Here is a 6,744-nt window from a genome sequence, read left to right as displayed (position 1 = left end):
ATCAAATTTTCCTATCACCCCAGACTACTCCCTTCATTTCCTGCCTCGACGAGGCCCCCTGCCTGCCCCTGTACTGGCTGCCTCTTCCTCCTCCCTTCATTCGTGAACGGAAGGGACGTAATATGAGCGAGGGGAACCACGGCCAACCAGCGTCGTTGCTTTTAGGGATAAGAATTCTATCGGCGTAGAACCCCAAGCCCTTTTTTGACGCCGATGTTTCGGCGGAAAAAATAACACAGTGAGAGAAATATCGCAATGTCGGCAGTTGAAGATGCAGAAAAAAACACATTAATGTCGTATATTAGTTATTGCTGACGTTACTTTTTTTCCTAGGCCGATACATGATCGATGGTAAATAAGAAATTGATTGTATTTTAAATATTTTAAATATATAATTAATTTAATTTTGTACTCCACTAACTAATAGATAAGCTCTACGAAAAATACATGCTACACGTATTTATAGTTTCTATCTATTTAGTTTAAATCGTTGAATTTTTTGTACGTATGATTAGGCGCTTCATATTTGGAAGATAATTAGATAGCAAGTTTCAAATTTACACTAACGATGACCGATATTTGAGGAATCAAAACGTTTGTTACTAATATTTTAGATTTACATCTCACTGTAATAATGGTATTTACAATATTAATAAATAGTTCGTTTATATCGACATCTTGCGGGGCTTGATAATCTTATTATCTTAATTTGAATTGTTATTCATTAGAGCTATTTACATTAAATTTTAATTTTGAATGAAATAGATAAATATTTTATACGTACGTCTTAAATAAATTCTGAAAATCAGTATAATTTTGGAATTATAGTACATTATTTATCAATGAATTACGTTATATTTTATCACAAAAACTAAAAATTATTTCGATAGAAATAATATATGTAATTGTATAGGATAACTGGCAAGTTTAAATCGGTGTATATCTTTGAGTATTTAAAAAGTAAAGATAATAAGTTGTAACATATCGACGTAATAATATTTTTAAAAAACTGTCATAAAAACCTCCTTGTTTAGGCCAATTAAAAGATAAAAGAAAATATTCTACTTTTTTTTTTAATTTCTCACGTACTATACACGTCTTGAAAATATCTGATCGACATGTCGTTAAATTTGTTGACGTACCAGAAGAAAAACGAAATTGAGGTACATTGTAGAATGCCAGGACTAAATGCTTAAAGGACCGGCAGTCAGGCCGCTATAAGAAACTCGATAAACTGCAGTTAATATTGGAATCTGCGTTTTTTGCATTGACCGCACAAGCCGCCTTGAAATCTACTGCATCATCAATTACACTTAAGAGCGGTTAGCGAATTACCAAACGTTTCAAGCAAGCGGTGCAGATATATTCCACGCTTCATACGTGACTTGATCAGAGGGCTTTTTCGCAGAAAATGTAATTTCACATCATTAATCGTATTAAAAACCTAATCTTCGACTAACCGATCTTGTTTACAAATTGCTTCAGTTCATTTTACTTAACGTGGTATATATATTTACAAAAATTAGCTGTTGTACTATGTGACAAGATTCGTTTATTAATGGGAACTAAATGAAATTAATATGAATAATTGTATATTTCATAATATTGGATATTTCTATACATTGCATAAGTTGTATAATTGAGAGGTTTTTCTTTTTGTTTCTTTAATCTTTTGTTTCAAAATCAGAGTCAGTTATATGCTTATTGATATATACATAACAATTATGTATCCTAAAAGTATATAATATTTTGTCTTGTACATAATTTAGTGTAAAATGATTAGAAAAGAAAGCCAAAATTTCTCGAAAAAATTGAAATAGATATTACTTTGTTAGTCGTCCACCGGGTTTTATCAATAGTCACGTAAATTTTGATGAATACGCGGAAATGAATAACGAATTGTGGCAGAATCATTGATCGACTATTATGGGTTTTGTAATGTGACACTCGAAGAATTTTATACACCATATAATTCGATATTAATTAAAACGTTAATTTCTTACTGTTTTACAATTTATCATAATTCTATTAATTGCTTTGACACATACATTTTACAGAAAATTAACGGTTTTTGATGGTAATAAGTTAGACCGTTTATATTCAAGCATTCTTGATTTTCTAAATTATTGAGTTATACCAAACTGTTACGTTTAAAAAGTTAATATCATAAATTTCCTTTAATAGAACACACGATTAAAAATTGCATTCTTCATTTTAAAAATTCCACTTAAATTTAATTCATGCTACGATTGATATTTCAATAAAATTGTTTCCTGCGATATTATTGTTAATGATTTGTCGTTAATAACGATTCAAGATACAGCTAAAGCCATTCAACTATCCGCTCACCTCCGTCGCTTCTTTTTCCGTCGCCTCCGTCGGCGAGGTCGCCTTCTAGTTTCCCCCCTGTTCAAGGGGGTAGTTGTTCTCCCCTGTAGTTTCAGGGCCGTTGCTGCTACGCTAAACTCGACTTCTTCCCCTGCCTCGCTTCTTCCCTGCACCGGGGGCCTTGTCTCCGCCCCGGCGCTGGGCCCCGTCGTGGCTGGTACTTCCCTTCACACACCACCTTCTTGGAAGTCTTTGTCCACGAAGAGCGAACAGATTCGCCAACAGTCACCGAGCCAGGTACAATCGGAAACTGCGTGGGATCAGAAAAATCCAACACCGTCGACGAACCATGTGTCCTTCGAGCAGATTCACTGTCTATTGGATAGAGTAACCATGTGAGTCCATTCACCATCACCCTTTCCTCACTTTGCCTTCGCGATACCTTTGCACACAATCCTACGAACTCTCTCGAGGAGCCACACGAAATACTTGGAACGTTTATTTGATACTCTGACTTGCCCCAAATGATACTGCTTCAAGTTCTTACGTATTCGGATTGTCTTAAGAAGATATTGCCAAATCGCAATAGTTTATTAGCTGACAGAGCTGTTTGCTGATGAACAATGATAAAAAATAAGCGAGCAACCGACTTAGCGCAACATAAGGCGGATTAGATCATTCGAAATTATCCTCGTCTATCTCACTCTTTCACTCGGATGAAATTGCTGATAAAAGCTTGAATTACTGGATAGATTTCTTCACGACATAACGAGGAGAATGCTCGCGCAAAGTCGATGAACAGTGCACTATATTTAATAAGCTGCAGTTCAACGTCGACCTATAAGAGTCACAACGTCCAAGATCTACAATGTAAAACGTAGTCTTGGAACATTTCTTTGGTACTACCACGAAGTCGATCGAAGTTCGATTTCCAAACTAATTTTTTCGGCGTTTTAGTTAGTTTTTTTTTTAAATACAGCGCGGAAATCAATGATGAAGCAGTGCGTGGATCGCCAATAAATGAGAATGTTTATACGTGCGAGGAGCCTCTCGCGATATCACACTTCCCTCTAGTCATTCGATGATCTCGTCAATATGTCGCTTCGGCTCGCGTTAAAGCAGAATAATCCTGGAAGCCTTCACAAAGACAGTTACCAAGAAAATAAACGTCGACTCTTCAGGTTCTGTTAACTGGTGTTCGATCGTCGTGCCAAGTCGGAGTACGGCTGTCTCGTCGCGGCGGAACCTCCGGACCCGCTGTCGCACTCGAAGGTGTACCGCACGTGTGTCGCGTCGCACGAGAGATCGTAATTTCGGACGTTATCATTCGTCACCGGGCGTACTCCGAGCGCAGCATCTCGTCCACGATTGACAGTCCTAACCGCGGCTTGGTGCGTGTCGGCCAGCGTCGGGACGGTTCTCGGCTCGCCGATACCCATGGAAAACCGCGGATGGTGCCGCGGTGATGTATATCTTAAGCGGGAGATGCGACGACTCTGATCCGCGAATTCCGCCCGCTCGGTTTCGCAGCCTCCGACCAGCGGGACCGGAGCGCCGCGACGCGAAGCGCCCTGTGCACATGCGTTAAGCTTCACTCCCCCGATACACCCGTACTCCCCTCGGCCTACCGCCCGCTCTCGCTTCTCTTGACGCCCCCGTGATCTAGCGTCGGTGGTGGTTGTGTACGGCACCGCCAAGTCCCTTCTCCCCTGCGTCCGTCTTCGGGAGACTCGAGGGGCACCGCGGGACACTCTCGAAGCCATCTACCGTATATACCGTATATATACCGTACAGTTACGCAGCTTCTCTCTGCGTCAACAAGGACGGTACATCGGGTAGACTCGGGTGACTCCTCGTCGGGTGTTCTCACGTTACGTTATTCCAACTAGACGATTTTGATGTAATACTGCAGATGGACGCTGAATGAATTTAAAAGTCTTCAATTTTGCATTACTACGTTTGGAAGTACAAGTGATAAGTCACGTCCTAAATTAGAATTGTGACAGTAGACTCGAGATTAATGGTAGTGACGATGACACCCAATGCGTATTAAAATTGGGACGTAATATATTTCGTCTTCTATCTTCGTATTAGAGGATGATATACGACAGTTGTTTTCGTCAAGGTATTGAATTACGTTTAATCATTTAATTTATCGTGCATGTATTCGGTTGAGAGTGAGCCAAACTCAAAGAACTATATCTATCACAAATCTATTTCTTCGTTCGACTAATTTTAATCCCCCCCAGAAACGCTGAAAATAGCATCGCTGACGCTAACGATACCACCATGCTCGCGCGCATCTACGTATCCACGTGCCACTCATTCAAGCTTTCATCAACTGTAAACGTACGCGATTCGAATTGAATGCCGAGCTTTCGAACCTCGGAACGTGCACGGCCTACGGTGCCGAAGGCCGTAGAGAAAATTGCAGAAAATCCGTCCATGCTGTAGAAAACGGCTGACGGATTCGACCGTCAATCTTTCAACGATAGTCGTAATCCTATCAGACGACTACCAGCATCGAATCGGATCTCGGATAGAATGCTCAAATATTTTTTTCGGAAGAATGATGCGTTGCAAACACGTGACAGTGAAATATACACTAGTTGGATTATGCTTATGTTATCTGTATATCAATATTTATTTTTTTTATTATTGAAATAATAAACTTGCCGCAAAAATTCGTTGATCTTTCAAAACTTTCATATTGATACTCCGAAATGTTTATTTTTATACGGATCACGAGACACGAGATAGTGGTAGTTTGTCAATAAAAATAACAAATCCGATTGAAAGTTTTGACGAATTTAATTATTCAATTACGACTTATTACGGAACGCGGTAATTGATGACGTTACGCAGTCTGAACAGCTATTGCACGCTGCGGTGAAACATACGGAACGCAAAATGCGCATACAAATAATGTTACGTTATAAATATTAAATGCGGTTTTTGTTCCGTCGAAATATTATTTATTAGTACACGTTATTTTACAAGGGTATTAATCACACTTGATAAATTAAATCTTATATTATCATCACAATTTGTGTAATCGTAGAATCAAATGGATTACTGCTTAAAAAGGAATATCTTATTTACAATTAAAATTAATTATATGACGAATGATTGTGTGTGCCAAAATTTTTCAAAATTATATTCTCAAGTAAAAACTATATATGTTATAAGAAATGAACGCGAATCTATGATGTATGTACGTATTTTCGGAACGCTGAGCTGCAAGTTTAACTTACTGCGAGAGATTTAAGGGACATCGAAAACGCTAAATTTTCGGACAAGTGCGGTAATCGTCTTACGGATCGCAAGAAATTAACGAGACACTAAGTTGTAGAGAGAGCTGAGAACGTTGGAAGGTAACATCGAGAAATCACAAACTAGGCAGCTACCAAGGCAGCAAAAGTTCGCACGTCGGTAGGAAAGAAAAGAAAAACAACGAGAGAAATTTAAAGAACAGCAGCGAAGTAGATAAAGAGAGGGAAGGCATAAACCAACGGGCACCGGCCGTGAAACAAAGCAGGAGTTGCCGGCCGTGTAATTGGACTTTTTGTTGATATTCTTTTTAAAAGCAGCAAGTAAAGCAGGATTTTCTTGGTTATTAATCGAAATCTTGAGCTACTTATTGAACATCCGTTTATGTTTTATATATATATATGCGACAAACCCGATTTAAAAAGACCGACATAACTTATATGTATAATTAAACATTACTGTATCGTCGAAGAATGATTTTTCAAAAATTAATTTTACTAGTAACAAGAATAATATTTTGGACAAATTTACGACAAAGTCTGCTGTATACATACAATATATTTCCAACGTTATAAGTCAGGATATGATGAAGTCGCCATCAATAGCAGAGAGACGACATCGTCAGCAGTAAGAAGCAACCAACCGTTTATTTGTCCAGTTAGCTCTCGATTGCAGACGCATTGGGGCTACTACCGTACCCTCGTCTTGGGCAGTCGCATACACGCAAACGCCCATACGCAGGCCCCTTCTCACAATCGGTAATCTCTTCTTCCTTCTACTTCTTTTATAGGCCACGCAGCTAGCTGTACAATCTCACGATCGTAGATATACCCAGCAGCATTCGTTTGCAAATGGTTCAGGGTGGTCGCACAAGTGTATGCTACTAGAACTATATGACCTAGTTTGTTGACGATGTGCGTCGATATCTCCGCGTGAAATAAACAGAGTTTCGTGATAATTGAAAAAATGAAACTTGATCTGCCATGTCATTGTTATCCGATAATTGATTGACTATCGGTGTTTTTTTTTCCTCCTGTCGTATTCTAGCGCGAAATAAGACAGAATTCGTATTTCGCGTCAAATTTTGGCATAACTAAACATTAAAAGAAATGAATAGACTGTAGACTGGTAGATTCCAAAAAGCTG

The 6,744-nt window shown here is 38.8% G+C and overlaps 1 protein-coding gene across 3 annotated transcripts in view; it reads right to left on the bottom strand.

Annotated features, from left to right (window-relative positions):
* The window catches only part of LOC108754689 (homeotic protein antennapedia), a 158,134-nt gene that overhangs the window by 36,755 nt on the left and 114,635 nt on the right, over nucleotides 1-6,744 (bottom strand). Inside the window, exon 1 of one of the 3 annotated variants that reach the window (XM_018497176.1) lies at nucleotides 2,350-2,760. The exons of the other annotated variants lie outside the window; for them this stretch is intronic. The gene's annotated coding sequence lies outside the window, so the exon portion shown is untranslated. Of the gene's footprint in view, nucleotides 1-2,349; nucleotides 2,761-6,744 lie in introns of those variants that run through there. 3 annotated transcript variants of the gene reach the window in all.

The sequence above is a fragment of the Trachymyrmex septentrionalis genome, unplaced genomic scaffold, assembly GCF_001594115.1.
Source record: "Trachymyrmex septentrionalis isolate Tsep2-gDNA-1 unplaced genomic scaffold, Tsep1.0 scaffold80, whole genome shotgun sequence".
In the NCBI taxonomy this organism is placed as follows: Eukaryota; Metazoa; Arthropoda; class Insecta; order Hymenoptera; family Formicidae; genus Trachymyrmex; species Trachymyrmex septentrionalis.
Note: the sequence above shows the minus strand (reverse complement) of the source record. Positions and strands in the feature narration are given on the sequence as shown.